Raw genomic sequence first — 15496 nt, forward strand, 5'->3', positions numbered from 1 at the left:
TTGGTAAGTGGTATGAATTGAAAAAAGTATCAATTTCTTTTAGATTCTCTGGATTTCCTTGGTGTCTGTTGTTATGTCCCCTTTTTTTGTATCTAATTTTGTTACTTTGAATATTCTCTTTGCACATTTTAGCTAATTTTGGTAAAGGTTTGTCGATCTTTAATTTTCTCAAGGCACCAACTCTTTATTTCATTGGTTCTTTGCATTTTGTTCATTATTTTTTTTATAATTATTACTTTTTGTGCTTTATTGCTTTCTGCTGCAGAGCTGGGGATGAGCTGAGGGTTGGATTTGGAGGCACAGAGAGAGAAGTGAAGATCTACAGTTCGTTGTTCTGCCCCTCTCTAGACAAAAACTCAATAATGCTAAACAAAGTTACTGTCTTTCAGACCTTTTTAGACCTATAATTATTTCCTAAATTTTATAACCATTTTGGAAAATCGATTTCTCTGCTTTGTTACATGGGCATTCCATAAATGCACAAGAGCACGAAAACTTTTGTTATTTGACTAGGGCATATAATAATATTTTGGGAATAGTTTGCACAGGCTTTGTTTATATTGCTGGATACATTTCCACATCTAAGAAATATGATCTTTTAAAAGAGATCTAACTTTGGAAAGTGTGTGAATTGGACAAAGGAAAAAAATGTGTCTTAATGAATGAATAAGTATTAATTTCAGGATGAATAAAGTGGTTGTTGTAGTGCAACATGGCTGAAAGCCATCACTCAAGAGGACCAGGCAGGAGGTAGCTGTGAGTTAGAGCTCAGCCTCAACTACAGGCTAGCTTGGAATACATAATGATTCTGTATCATATTAACAGATAACATATACACATGTGTGAATAATAGAATATAGATATATACATACACAGATGGTTCCAAAAGAAGCACTATGGTATTAGGCTTTGAAAAGAATAAATCTCAGACCAAATTTCAGAAATTTTGTTAGCTAAGTGAATTCCTTACACTATTTTTAAAGGGACATAGAAAAATACAATAAATGAGCTAAGTAGATTTTACCCTGATGTAACTTGATTTGTTTTTCAAATCATGAGTCACAATCCAATTCAATTTAGAAAATGTAAGTGTCACACATCTTCAAGTTTTCCTTTTCCTTGAAGCTTTGACTTGTACATAGAATAAGTTGATTCTGTTTTGAGAACTTTGGTTAGGATGCAGGCTTTCTCTCTTCTAGGATAAGTGTTCTGTGGTCTAATTGCTGGCTTGCATGTACTAATACACATTTTATTCCAAAGAAGGTGTCACACTGTTTCCCAGAGTGTCTGGGAATTTTTGATAAATGGTTATGCTGCCAAATTGTCTTCTTAGTATTTATGTTTATAACAATATAGCTGGGCTGCTTTCAACTTTAGCCAGAGAAGCTTCTTGTTTGAGTAGGTCACAGTCAATGCAGAGACTCATAACTGGTCAACAAACTTAAAATAAGATACTCAGCCCTGAAAAGATGCAAACCTCCTCACTAAGACTCAGAGAACACAATGAAAGAAGAAGCAGAAAGAGTACAGGAACTGGATAATGGGTAGTTATGCTGTGAAATCTGCCTGGTGGACATTTCACAACTGCTGCCCTTAAGAACTCAGAAGCTGCCTGAATAAGATCAAGTCAATTAAAGTTTGAGCATTAATGGGAAAGGTGATCACAAGGCTCCAGACCTTGACAGATGCTGTTGGAGAAAGAACAAAAGAGAAAGAGAAAAATGAAGTTGGAGGAAGAAGAAAAATAATAGAGAAACCTAGGGGAAGTTAGAGGGAAGAAATAAGGAGTGAGTATGAACATATGTCATTGTATATATATGAAATTCTTGAACTGTATATATATATACATTTATATATATATATATATATATATATATATATATATATATATATAAACATTTTGTGTTTTTGAATCTAATGTTGAGATTCTGGAATTTATTTAGATGATCTCTTTTCACTGGTATCGGCTGACACCTATTTAGCAAGGTAAACTGGAGCATCACCTTATCATTAACAGATGATGATAGAAAACCTCATTCTACAACTCATGTCTGTTTAGACAAAAAGGGGAGGAGCCCTTTGGATAGTGGTGAGGTTCTGTTTCCCTATCCTCCTTTGATAACCCCCTAATTGTGAAGAGCACTAATTGTTTCTTTCTGTTCTTTATTTCTCCTCCACAGACATCATAAGATATCATTTCATTGCCTCTGGACTGTGGTAAAGATCCTCTAGCATCTGCAATGCAACAAAGTAGGATGTTGCTCCATTAATTTCAGATAAGGTTGGAAGTCCTGCATTTTCACAAGCCCCTCACTGAACCTGCCTTCATCATTTCCCAACAAGGGTTACTATATCAGCTGTCGACCCAGTCCCCTGCCTCCCATATTGCCATCCATGCTTGGCATAGGGCCTACCCTTAAGAGTAGTTTGTTTCCCCAGCGAGACTTCCTGGGAGAAAACTAAATTTTCATTTGCAAGTGGCTATCAATTGAGATAGCTTCTGGATTAGTGATGGGAGCATGTACCCACTTCTTCTTTTAGCTCCAGGACCCTACCTGGTGCAGACCTGTGCAGCCCCTGTGTGTGCGGCATCAGGCTCTGTGAGTTCATATGTGTACTGATCATGTTGAGGACCTTGCTTCTTGGGGTTCTCCAATGCCTCTGGCTCAAACACACTTTCTGCCTCCTCTTCAGCACATCTCCTTGAGCCCTGGGGGGATTTGATAGAAACATCTTACTTAGGGCTGAGAGTTCCAAGGTCTCTCACTTTCTATATATTATCTGGCTGCATAGGTCTCTCTGTATATTGCTATCTGCTGCAAGAGGGAGCCTCTCTGATGATGGCTGAGAATGGGACTGATCTATGAGTATAACAAAATGTCACTTAGAGTCATTTTATATCAATGTTCCTTTAGTAGAACAGTATTTGGTTTTACCCTAGTTCTCAGGTTAGGGGGATCTATTTTTAATAAAAGAAAATTTGAAAAATATAGTATTTATACTATTAAAGGTATATGTTTTAATATATAAAGTTTAATATATAAATAATGCATGTTAGTGTATTTCTAATCTCCTAAAATTTGCTTACAAACAAACAGAGTACTGTTGCCAAAGTACTCTAAAATGATCATTCTTTCTCATCATTGTTGTCAGAAGGAAGAAATGCATGTGATAGGAAGAAGCCTTTGCATTATCAGCTTGAACTAAGTGAACATTCCCACAGTTTGTTCAATGAGTGTTTATTGTTGTTTTGTGACTATCAAGGTGAAAACCATCCGGCATACTGCCCCAGGGAATGATGGGGAGCAGTGTACTGAGACTCACAAGGAACACCAAAACTTAAACCCTGAGACTGCTCCTAGGAATTATATGCATTCCAGATGGGAATATATTTTTAATGCATGCAATGTTCTTCCAGCTAGGAGATTATTGCATCATAAAGAGAATAGATGTTCATCATTAACAGTATTGGATCCATAGTATTAAAAAAAAAGTGAACTGTGAGAAGAGCAGTCCATCAGACAGGCTCTGGTGTTTAATATAAGAAAGAGAAAAAGGCATCATCTGTCTAAAGTTCATATTTTGTGTTACATTTACTTGAGGCCAAGATTCTGAATGAAAAATATGTGAACAGTCAATCATGTGGTTATTTCTAATTATCTGTTTTGACTTTATGTAAGCAGTGCCTTGAGTTTAACATCAATTTTGGTATGCAATGCCCCATACATCAAAATGTACTGACACATTAATGAGGAAACAAAAATGGAAATGGGAATGGTAACAGTCAAAGTACTCAAATATTTTCTAAAAATACGACACAGGATCCAGCTCTGGTTGAAGATTGCACGTGCTTTGAAATACACAGAAGGATGAAGCTGTTCTCATGCTTTTTGACCATCTGTTTGCAGTCACAAATCTAATGATGAGAAAAATTCCCATCATGACTTTTCAGATTAATTGATCTGTGTCTCTTTTTGCAGGCTTTTGAAATTTCAGGATCACTAAACAGCATAATTTAAGGAGGATGTAGGATCTTTAACTTTAGATACAAATAGGTAGCAGTGCTTTAAAAAGAATAACATCTGTGTTCTGCAAATCAAAATCCAGTCTTAAGAACCCACCAGGTATATGTTGACTTGTTTGGAAACTGTCCCATCTAAGGAGTCAAACAGATATAATAAACAGAAATATCCATAAACACCAGAAACCATGTGGAAGAACATGATCCATGTTCCTGCTGAGTGTAAAGGGCAAGGAATCTACTTTTGCTGTGGTATAGATGACTGTAGACTCACAGTTGAGAAAGAGAGATGTGGAAAGCCTTTCTATGACAACCTCTACCTCCTAACTAAAAAAAAAAAAAAAAAAAGAAAAAAAAAGAAGAAAAACATCCTAGACAGAAATCCATCAAAGATAACTTTTACAAATTGTGATAAGGATGTTGAAGTGCAACTTTCCATAATTAATGACTTCTGGTGGGGTGCAGGTGGGGAAGGACTCAGTTTTCTTTAAGAGGATGGCCACTGAGAGTTTGACCATGCTTCAGTGAGTATATAGACAACACAAATTGGACCACCTTCTTCTTCTTCTTCTTCTTCTTCTTCTTCTTCTTCTTCTTCTTCTTCTTCTTCTTCTTCTTCTCCTCCTCCTCCTCCTCTCTCCTCCTCCTCCTCCTCCTTCTTCTTCTTCCTCTTCCTGCCTCCTTCTTCCTCCTTCCATCTTCCTTCACCTCCTCCTCCTTCTTCTTCCTCTTCTTTTCCTCCACCTCTTCTTCTTTGACTTCTTTTGGGAGAGGTGTCACAAGGGTGGGATAGCAGACCTATGAGGACTAGAAAATGAGTGTGATCAAGGTGCATGATGTGCAATTCCCAAATAATCATTAAAGATATTATGTTGGAAAAAATAAGCATAAATATCAAGTTTCTTCAAAAAATCACTATGAAATCTTTACTCAAATGTTTTAATTGCCTAGGGAATTCCTAATATCAAGCTTTATCTTCTGCATGAGAACTTTATTGATAGATCCTGAGTTGCTGGACTCTTCATCCCCAAGCTTAGTATATATGAGATAACAGGAGACCCTGGGAGAGTAACTACTATGCTATTATTTGGGTCTTGAGTTTCCAGGGTTTTCTTTTATCCATCTCTGTGCTCTCATGACTCCTTTTATGGAAACAACATGCCCAAAGTAAGACTATCCACCCAATTACTTTTTTTTTCAGCTTCTTTGAAGTATAAAAGTGATGACATACTCTGAATAAACTGTTCTTGAGACATGATGTGCGCTTGGGCAAGGTTTCAACCAAAGTTATGAGCTCTGGAGTTGGATGAGACAATAGAGTGCTCCAGAATTGAAACTGAGATGTTGAACTTCAAGTACCTACCTGCATTGGCAAGCCAAAAGATGCTGATTATTCCTGGCAGAATAACCACAGGTTAGATCGCTCCCTCAGCTCAAGGCAATTCCTAGAGAAGAGCTCAGCAGTATGTCATGAGTAATTAAACATTATTCTGTACTTTCTGAAGGGCTGGGGGCTTTGGTCCTAGAAGAGGGATGAGAACAATTATGGTCATCATCCTGACCAATAAATATTTATTTCTTTATGTAAGAATATTGTTTTATGTTAAATAACTAATATTATATATTAATTATATGAATCTTATATAAATGTTCTTTATATAAGATTTTTTAAACAAACCTCATCCAGCCATTATACTTAAGAGGGTATCTAGTTCTCTTGAGTATATATATATATATATATATATATATATATATATATATATAGTGCTAATTATGTAGGGAAGTGCCCATAAATATTGTCTTTTGGAAAAGGATTGTTAGAAACAAAGTATGCTTGGGGCAAGTGAGATGACTCATTGAGTAATAATACCTGCATAGAGGCTGATGTGACTTTGATCACTGGAACCTATGCAGTAGAAGTAGAGAATTGATTCATCCCTGTAGTTCCCTGACTTCCACAAGCACACCATGACATGCCGCCCTCAACCTTTCCCCCAAGACTAATAGAACACCAAAGAAGAGGGAACAGAAGATTTTAAGGGACAGAATTCAGGAAGGATTGTGCCAAGGCTGTGTCTTCTACATATGATAGAATCACGGCACACTTAACTCATAAGAGCTATGGTTGCCTGCACAAAACCTGCACAAGGTAAATGCAGTCAAAATTCCAGGAGGAGTAGGAGATATTTAACCATGTATCTTGTTGCATATTGCTATTAATGTTGCTACCAATATACCTAAGATTATTAAATTCTTACCATGACTAAATATTCCTGTATTTTAAATTACTAATTCACATTATCTTCACAGTAGACAATCTTCAATTGTCTTATGCCTGTTTATGTTTTAAATAAAGGAGTTGCTCTGTCACCATGTAGGCTGGCCTCAAACTTGTGATGAATCTCTTGTTTTAGCCTCCTGAGTATTGAGATTAAAGATGTGTGCCATCACACCCAACTTCATAAATACTTCGTGAAGTAAGCATCACATATTAGTCACTATTTTTTATGTGAAAATGCAGGACATGGGAAGGTTAAGTCATTTCCTGCAGATCACACAGCTGGCATTAAGAAAAATAAGTCTAACCCAGCTAGTCTCATTCCCAAGCTTGCATTCAGAATAAAGCATGCGTGTAAATTAAAGACCGTAATCTCATTATCAAATACAATAATGTTCCAAGAGTGTTCCATTGCTATCCTGAGATAGCTGTCTGTAGCATTTAATGTAATTAGACTAGGCTTTATTTATACAGTGATCAAAGTTTGGCAATAATGGGTGGGAGTTTGGGGATATTTGTTTTTTTATATCAATCTTTGTGTATTTTCTGAATATTCTAGAATATCTTCAACGATTATGGGTTAAAGGAATAAAGTAAAATTACACTTGATTTTCTAGGAGAAAATACATCCACCAATGATAAATCTTAATATTCAAATCAACTGAAGCTTTGGACAAGGAAAAGTGTGTGTGTGTGTGTGTGTGTGTGTGTGTGTGTGTGTGTGTGTGCGTGTGCATGTGCGTGTGTGTGTGTGTGTGTGTGTGTGTGTGTGTGTGTGTGTGTAAGAGAGAGAGAGAGAGAGAGTTTATTTCCCATTCCCCCCTTTTTTGCTGTTCTGATGCCTAAATACAAGTGTAAAGAGTACAATGATTTGAAGCACTTATAAAAATAAGTATTTTTTTAAAGTCCTGTTAATAATAATTCTATTAATACTGACATTTTAGATATATCCACTGAACACTCAAGATAATCTATATTTAATCTTTGGGGTTTTACATTGATCAATCTTAATTATGACTAAATCCCTGAAGCATGAGTGTTAGGAAGGTCTGAGAAGTTTCCAGGACCAATGATTTGGTTTTCACTTACAAAATAAGCAACACATTATCTATTGACAAAAGTGTCAAGTTTAGAAGCTGTCAAGTCACAGTTTCTTTTCCCAGTACTGAAAGAGATTGAGTTATGATCATTCCACATTCTGGGAAATTTTCTTTTGCATAATCACTCAATCACTTTGAGTGGGCAGCAGTACAGCCTTATTACCTTTGCTTATTTCTTTTTCACACGTACTCAGGCCTAATTGCAATGCATAGCACTAAAGGTGCAATGCATAGCAACCTGCAGAAACATCCATTGTCTTTGCAAGACACTCTTCTGATTGATAGTTCTTGCCTTGTCAGGCAGAGCTGTCTGTACTTTGAGTTGAAAATTGCATTGTCTTCAATCTCTCCAGAGGTACGCAAGCTTTTCCATCCTTCTGCAGAGGTACTACACAAACCAAATATTCTCCAAGAACACCTCAACATAGACAAGTTCTTCCTGTCACTTTCAATGATAATTCTAACATATGGCTTTTTTTGGGTCCAGAAAATTCAATTATAGACCATTCCAGCCTTCATAATGTTAGTCACAATGAATGACCTTCCTTGGATTTTCAATGTGACTGGTGTACATAGAGAACAACATAGTGGCTACCATAAGTTTGGAGAGAATATGGAGTATCCCCTTGGGAGCTATCAGAATTATCAGGCCCTCCTTCAGGAAATAAGAGGAAGTGCTAACCCAATGGACATTGATTTGTTCCATGTTCAAAGGTTGCTGAAATAACAAATCACCTTGAACAAGCAAACCAATCTGACATAAAGACACTGAGACTATTCTCACATCAGAACAGCAAATGTCATGCCTGCAAATCCCATGGAGAAGTTTGCTAACAGCACTCCCAGAGAAGGAAGAAGGTAATGTGGAAATATAAAATAAATCATGTGCCAGGGGAAAACTTTCCTTGACCCAATTCCTCGCAGGAAATCTGCTCTAAGTAGACCTTGGCACCAGTTAGGTCAATGGATCCTCTGTCAGGGCAAGCATGTTGTCACAGTAATACTGTGTTCAGAAAGTCCAATCCCCAGGATCAAAGAGTTGAAATAAAATACGCTGCAGGAAAGTACCTTCTCCCAATGTCAGAAGAAATGGACATCTTCATCTTCATTTCTTAGGCCTGCAGGAGACCTAAGAATTAAAATTCTTAATTGTTTTCTCTTTTTCTAGAGCTCTACAGTCTTGAGATACTCTGTGTGCTGACCACAGAAGAGGGTACAAAGCCTTGTGTTACCATAAGTGAGGTCAAAGGAGACAACTTATCTATTTCTATTGGCTATCTTCTGTGAATTGTGAACCTTGTCAGTTTCTAAAAAGATTATTACTATAGGGGACCAGAGAGCATCAGCATGCAGGCTTCTGGCTTCTTCAGAGCTAGAGCAGTCACCCTGCGACAAGGACACCTACTGAGCAGCCTCAGAGGTCAGTGCAGGACCTGGGTTTTGGCTGCAGTGTGCCCCGTATCCCCTGAGAGACTGAAGCTTTGGTTCCCACAGTCTCCAAGGTCAGCATGGTTTTGATTTCTGAGGTACCTGTGGTCATTGCAGGATCTGGAGTCTGTACCATTGTGGCTCCAGGTTTTACTTAGAGCCTATGGCTCTAAACACAGCCCTTGTAGAGTAGTCAGACCTCAGTGGGTCTGAAGTTTGATATTCTGCCTCCAACAGATCCATAGAATTAAGGGAGACCAAGTTTGTCACTTTACCTGGTGGTTTAGTTGCTCAGTGTGCATCCCTATGGTTGGTCCTGTTGACACATAGATAAGACAGGGTCTTCTCAGTGACTGAAAGACAATGAATACCAGGCCTTATCAGTCTCAATTGCTGAATTTTATGCAGATATTCCTCTGGGGATATTCACAAAGAACAAAAAAAATTTAAAAAGCAACTTAGTGAAATAGGCACATGAGTCTTCTATGACTATGTGTCCCAAATGCTATAATATTATGTTTAGCTATTTGTATGCAGAGATGGAGATATGACCCGGCACTACTTCAATCCCTTTGGTTTGCTCTAGGGACAGATGGGTTCTAGGCTGGCCCAAGCTCCAGAATTGTCCCTGGCTATAATCAACCTTCCTTGCTTCCTCAAATGCACTACAGAATAATGTCTTATTCCGTGTGCACACCATCAAGTAAATATTATATTTTTATGAGACCCTAGATGACCTACCCCCAACTCCATTGGGCTGCCTGATGGTCTCTCCTGCTTGCTAGACACTTGCTTGCACGAAAGACAGAACTCTACATGGTTCTATGCAGGCAGCCATGGCCTATACTGACAGTTGTCGACAGAGTTGTGGTACCATTTGGAAACACAGGAGACCTGTTTGTCTCAGAAATGTCTTTCTAATAGATGGTTGAGAAGTAGCATGATGCTTTGTTAATGTAGTCCTAATGCTCTAGATAAGTCCTACACCATATTTCCTTGACTTTCCCTGAAAACACACATACGGGTAAAATTATACAAACCGAGGAGGTTATATTTAGGAACACACACACACACGCACACACACACACACACACACACACACACACACACACAACAGCAAAGAAAAAAAGAGGTCATGAAGTTGGGAGAGAACAAAGAAGGTTGTATAGGAGTGTTTGGAGGGAGGGAAGAGAAGGAAGAGACTGTAATTATAATCTTTTTTTAAAATTAATAAAGAAAGTAAACTACTGAATGCTAAAATTCTAATGTTTTGCATATTTCACAGAAAAATTAACTGTTGATTAGACACATCTCACTCACTTCTACCTTTAAAATCTCCTAGTTGTTTACAATTATCTCTACAACATAGCAATACATTTTACTTTAAGAAGAATATGATCAGAATACTGCTGAGTGAAATATGAAACTGAAGAAATGATAAAAGATGGGGTATTTTTATTCATTATACAAGTTTGCCACATGGTCATAGTTTTTAGCATGTCCCTTTGTACCACAAACACTTAAAGAGCATCTATTGACATGACACTTAGTCCCTGGGCAGAGAGAGAGTGTGCTTTATAGTTGGTTATGCTTTCTATGTGAATTGCATGAGGTTCCTTAGGGGAGAAAGTGTGCAAGAAAGCAGGACACGTGATATCAGGAAGTAAAAGTTCCGTTAAATAGAAACATATGAACTGATAGGAGAGAGAAAATGGTAAGGGAGACAGGGAAAACACACAAAGAGAAAGGTAGAATGGGAATTAATTAGACAACGTGAGCAGCCTTGTCCTTTGGATATGGCAAGCTCTTTATGTGAGTGAATGAGGCTGGAATGAAAGCTGATCAGATTAGAAAAATTACTGGTTATTTGAAGTTGTTTGGCCTTGTCTTACATTTTAATGACAGAATTTGAGCAGAAAAAAAAAAAAAAAAAAAAACTCTTTTGAGACAAGTCTTACTATGTAGCCCAGCCTGGTCTTCTTTGATTCAATATGCAGGCTAACCTTCAGACAATGATACATTGTGCTCAGTTTTGCAAGTGCTGGGATCATAGGTGGGTACCACCACATGTGGCTTGGATCCACTACTGTTTATAAACCAAACAGAATGAAATGGAAGCAAATAAAGAAATTAACCAAGAGGTCGCTACCTGCAGAGAGGGGAGAAGAATGGGTGAGTCTGAGAGAAATAGAAACGTGTGTGTGTGTGTGTGTGTGTGTGTGTGTGACATAGCATAGAAGTAGAGGGTGGAAGACCTGGAGTGATAGGATATTGGGACTTCAAGCTTGTCATTCCACTATGTAAAATGTATAGATTTACATATGTATGTTGTGTCAAAGAGATGTTTAAAAGATTAATCCCAGCCGGGCGGTGGTGGCGCACGCCTTTAATCCCAGCACTCGGGAGGCAGAGCCAGGCGGATCTCTGTGAGTTCGAGGCCAGCCTGGGCTACCAAGTGAGTTCCAGGAAAGGCGCAAAGCTACACAGAGAAACCCTGTCTCGAAAAACCAAAAAAAAAAAAAAAAAAAAAAAAGATTAATCCCAGTCAAGGCAGTGGTGGAGCACTCGGGAGGCAGAGCCAGGTGGATCTCAGTGAGTTTGAGGCCAGCCTGGGCTTCAGAGTGAGTTCCAGGAAAGGTGCAAAGCTACACAAAGAAAACTTGTCTCAAAAAATCAAAAAGAGAAAAGATTAATCCCAATGGCACTCCTTCAAATAAAACCAAAATTGAAGTTTTTAAACGGAGTTTGTTCACTTCCCTTTGGATTTTCAATACATCTCTTCTGTACCCTGTCATTCTCTATGATGTCCAATTCAGCTCAGATTCCTGTGCAAGGAGAGCTGGGATGCATGTTATCTGATTCCAATATGGCGAATTAGTGACAGTTCCTGCTCTTTTGAGTCACTTTGTCCTTCTTGGGTTGAAACTCATATTATCAGTGATAAAAGTGTGGTAGTCAGATTTTGTCACTGTAATACACAGGAGAAACAATTCAGTTATAAAGAGAAAAGGGTAATTTGGGGTATCCAGCTATGATAAACAAGAATCCAATTGGGAAATATATACAACTTGTAAGGAATTGCCTGGAACAGTCCAGTAAGTCTTGTCATTAGTTGAAATCTATCCTATCATTTTTAGAATCACTATCTTTCTAGAATTTTCCTTGTGTATTCGAATGGAGAAGGAATTCTATTCTCAACATGACTGAAGATGAGGAATCTGGGTTTGCTCATAGACGTCACTGAGGACACTTGAGCAGGAATAACTTACCCTGCAGTACTTAGTCTCCCTGGAGACGGAGCCAGCTGTAGCAGACACTCCTGGGATTAGTAAAGTGAAACTATTGCCCGTATCTCCTTCAACCAAGTCCTGTGCATTCAGAAGAGCGTGTATACTGTTCTTGCTTATCTTGCTGCATTGTTAGCGCTGTGTGCAATTTCCTCAAAGTAACTCCTACTGTACAGGTTGCTTTAATGATAATTCTGAATATTTCAGCATATTCCCATTCCAATGTTTATGGGAATACATTCACTTGGTTGTTTGAAAATAGTTTCTAGGGGTAATTGTTTATTTAAAAACATTTCTCTCAGATAATTACATATAATTATGATTGGCTTGTGTTAGAGCAATGCCTATGCAATATCATATCTAATGAATTAAAAGACATGTTACAAATAATTCGCATGAACTAAATGGGTAGCTGTGAAGTGTGTTTCTCAGTAGACTTTTTTTGACCAGCTAGATTGCCATTTGCCCAGAACTGTTGTTTAGACAAGTCTTGGTGTATGGAAGCAGTACAAGAAAGAATTTTTTTTTTTTTTGAAAAATAAACAACCCATTTTAAGAGTAAGTAACCAGGGTGTGTTCTTCAAATTTTCAGCTTTTGTGAGCAGAGCAAGGACAAAGGGAGCTATGGCAATAGAAAAGCCATATTGATTCCTTCAGTTTGACTTTTAACTTAAGAACTTTGGCTAAGTCGATAGTTGATTGACACATGATTCAGGTTATATCCCCAAAGAAACTTTTATACTCTGTATGATGATGATGATGATGATATTTAAACATTGCATAACCAGTCCAAAAATAACGAGTCCACATCCTAAGACAAGCTGTGAAGTTTGACAGTAACATAATGAAAATGCACATTGGAAAGTTGACTGACATGTCTGGACTACACTCAGTTAGCTACAAGAGAAAAGGTCAAGTTTACATTATACAGTTCACTGTTGTGCTTATCTGAGATGTAGCCTCAAAAATCCTCAATTCTCTTTGAGTGTTGACTGGCCAGATATAAGCCTTTTCCACCAAGATTTGCACATAATTTTCAGTCCTGTCATCTTTTTTTTCCAGTGGTGTATAAAAGATACATGTACAATGTGCCTATAATTCAACATTATATATGAAGAGTTTGCTCTATTTACCCCTGGCATATTCTGCAAATCTTCCCCTTTCTTAAGAAAGAAATTGATAGAGTTGTACCTGACAAGAACAGCATGCTGCTATGTTTGGCATTTTCCCAAGTAGTCAAGGAAGACCTTGAATTTGACTTTGTTAACTTAGAGGAAAATATTTCAACTCTGCTATGAAATGAAACAAATCAGCCAATGGACTTGGAAGAGGAATATACATACATACATATACGTACATATATACACATACATATTCATATACATATACATATATGTGTATAAATAGTGCCTTATGTTCTGTGATATGTTACAAGCCAAGATTTTTAAACTTAAATATGCAAGGTTCAAGTTCACAACTAACTGTATTTCTTAAAGTTATTATTTGTTAAGGTATAGAAATACAAAGAGCTTATAAAAAGTAAAATTACCCTTTTTCCAACTCCAGAGTTGTTGTGGTTAGAAACATCATTGATTTATATTCTACAATAACATGTGTTATCAAACCATTCTACACCTTTCCTAGTTACTAAAATAGACAAGTTACAGAAGTTAAAGTTAAAATCAACTTTACAAGTTACAGAAGTTAAAACTTCCTTGTTATATAATCTGAGTATCTTCCAATGTTTTTTATTTAATTCTATATGGAAGACTTTTGTTTTAAATATAAGGATTGTTTATCTTAAATGGTTTTGGGGTGTTGCCTTCTACTTCTCCATGTCAATAGGTATTTGTTCTCTATGAGGAATTGAGAGATTTTTCAAGATGAGTTCCTGCATCTATCTCAGTACCCAACACATTGAACAGGCAGAATATTCTTGGGTCAGGAAATCCAAAAGCAGCAAACAAAGCAAGCTTTATTGAAAGTTCTATAAGCCAATTAATACTGGGTAGACTAACAGCATTCAACCAGTGTTGACAAAGAACAATACAATTTAGACAATAAAATAAGTAGTTCAGGGAAGTTTTGAAAGTTAGTACTGGATGGATTTAAACAAGGGAGCAATCAATAACTAGGTTTAGCTTCTCAATTTCAATTTTATTTTAAAACTTAGTTTTCAAGTGTTCCATAAATTTGTTGGCTTGCATTGCAGTAAATTGTCCCTAGATACTACTTGAGGTTTCACTGGAGTGTTCTTCATTCATCTCTTTCACTTAAACTGAAACACACCTGCATTCTGGATTGGGCAGTCAGCAAGAGATAAACAGGTTTCTAAGATAGTCTATAACAGTGGTTCTCAACCTTCCCAATGGTGCGACCCTTTAATACAGTTCCTCATGTTGTAGTGAACCCCCAACCATAAAATTACTTTTGTTGCTACTTCATAACTGTAATTAGCTACTGTTACAAATTGTAATGTAAATATCTGATATGCAGGATATCTGATATGTTATTCCTGTGAAAGGGTCATTTATTCCAAAGGATTGCAACCCATAGGTGGAGAACCTTTGTTTATAATATTACTGATTTATAGAATATGATATAAAATGTTGTTCTGTATGTATAATCAAGCAGATTATTCTGATAACATATGCATGCAAACCAATTGTATGGTTTGTATGCAATGTAATAAGACCTGAAAGCTGTGCTCACTTAAAAAGCATCGATTATCATACTTTATTCCATTTTTCACTTTCTAGCTACTGTTTATAGCCCAACATATGAAAAATATGTCCCCATTTATTTTGAAACAAGGTAGTCTGAAAAATAAGTTTCCCGACCATGCCTTTTGGCGACATGTAGGAGCTGAAGTCCAACGAAAGACAAAAATTCTTAATGATTTTCAAACAGTTCTGCACAGCCAGTGGAGAAAGGCTACCATCTGCTGTTGGAACCTAAGCTCAAGTGGCAGCTGGAGCATAACTGAATCCATGTCTGTCACACCTTTCTTTTGCTGCCACCATCTGCAGGCTGTGACATAAAAGACTGAAGAGGAAGTTAGAGGGCTGGGTGTTGCTCTGAGAATGAGGAGCTCAATTCAGTGTCACAGTGTGGCAGACTTGTGTTATGAACTGTCCATTGGACCCTAAATCCTAAAGAGACAGGGAAAGAGGCAGTGTGGGATCAGGGAGACTACAGGGAATGGGAAAACATGTACAGCGTTGTACTGAGAGCTGACTAAATTCAGAAATGAGTTCTTCACGATCCCTGCTCTTTATTGGCATGTGTTCTCCCACCATATTTTTACTACCATTTCCTTTCTCTTTTCATGAAGCTTCGATTGGCATCAGATTATCTGAAGAGCACAAACAAGACTTGGACA

This window comes from Peromyscus leucopus, chromosome 17 (genome assembly GCF_004664715.2).
Source record: "Peromyscus leucopus breed LL Stock chromosome 17, UCI_PerLeu_2.1, whole genome shotgun sequence".
NCBI lineage: Eukaryota > Metazoa > Chordata > Mammalia > Rodentia > Cricetidae > Peromyscus > Peromyscus leucopus.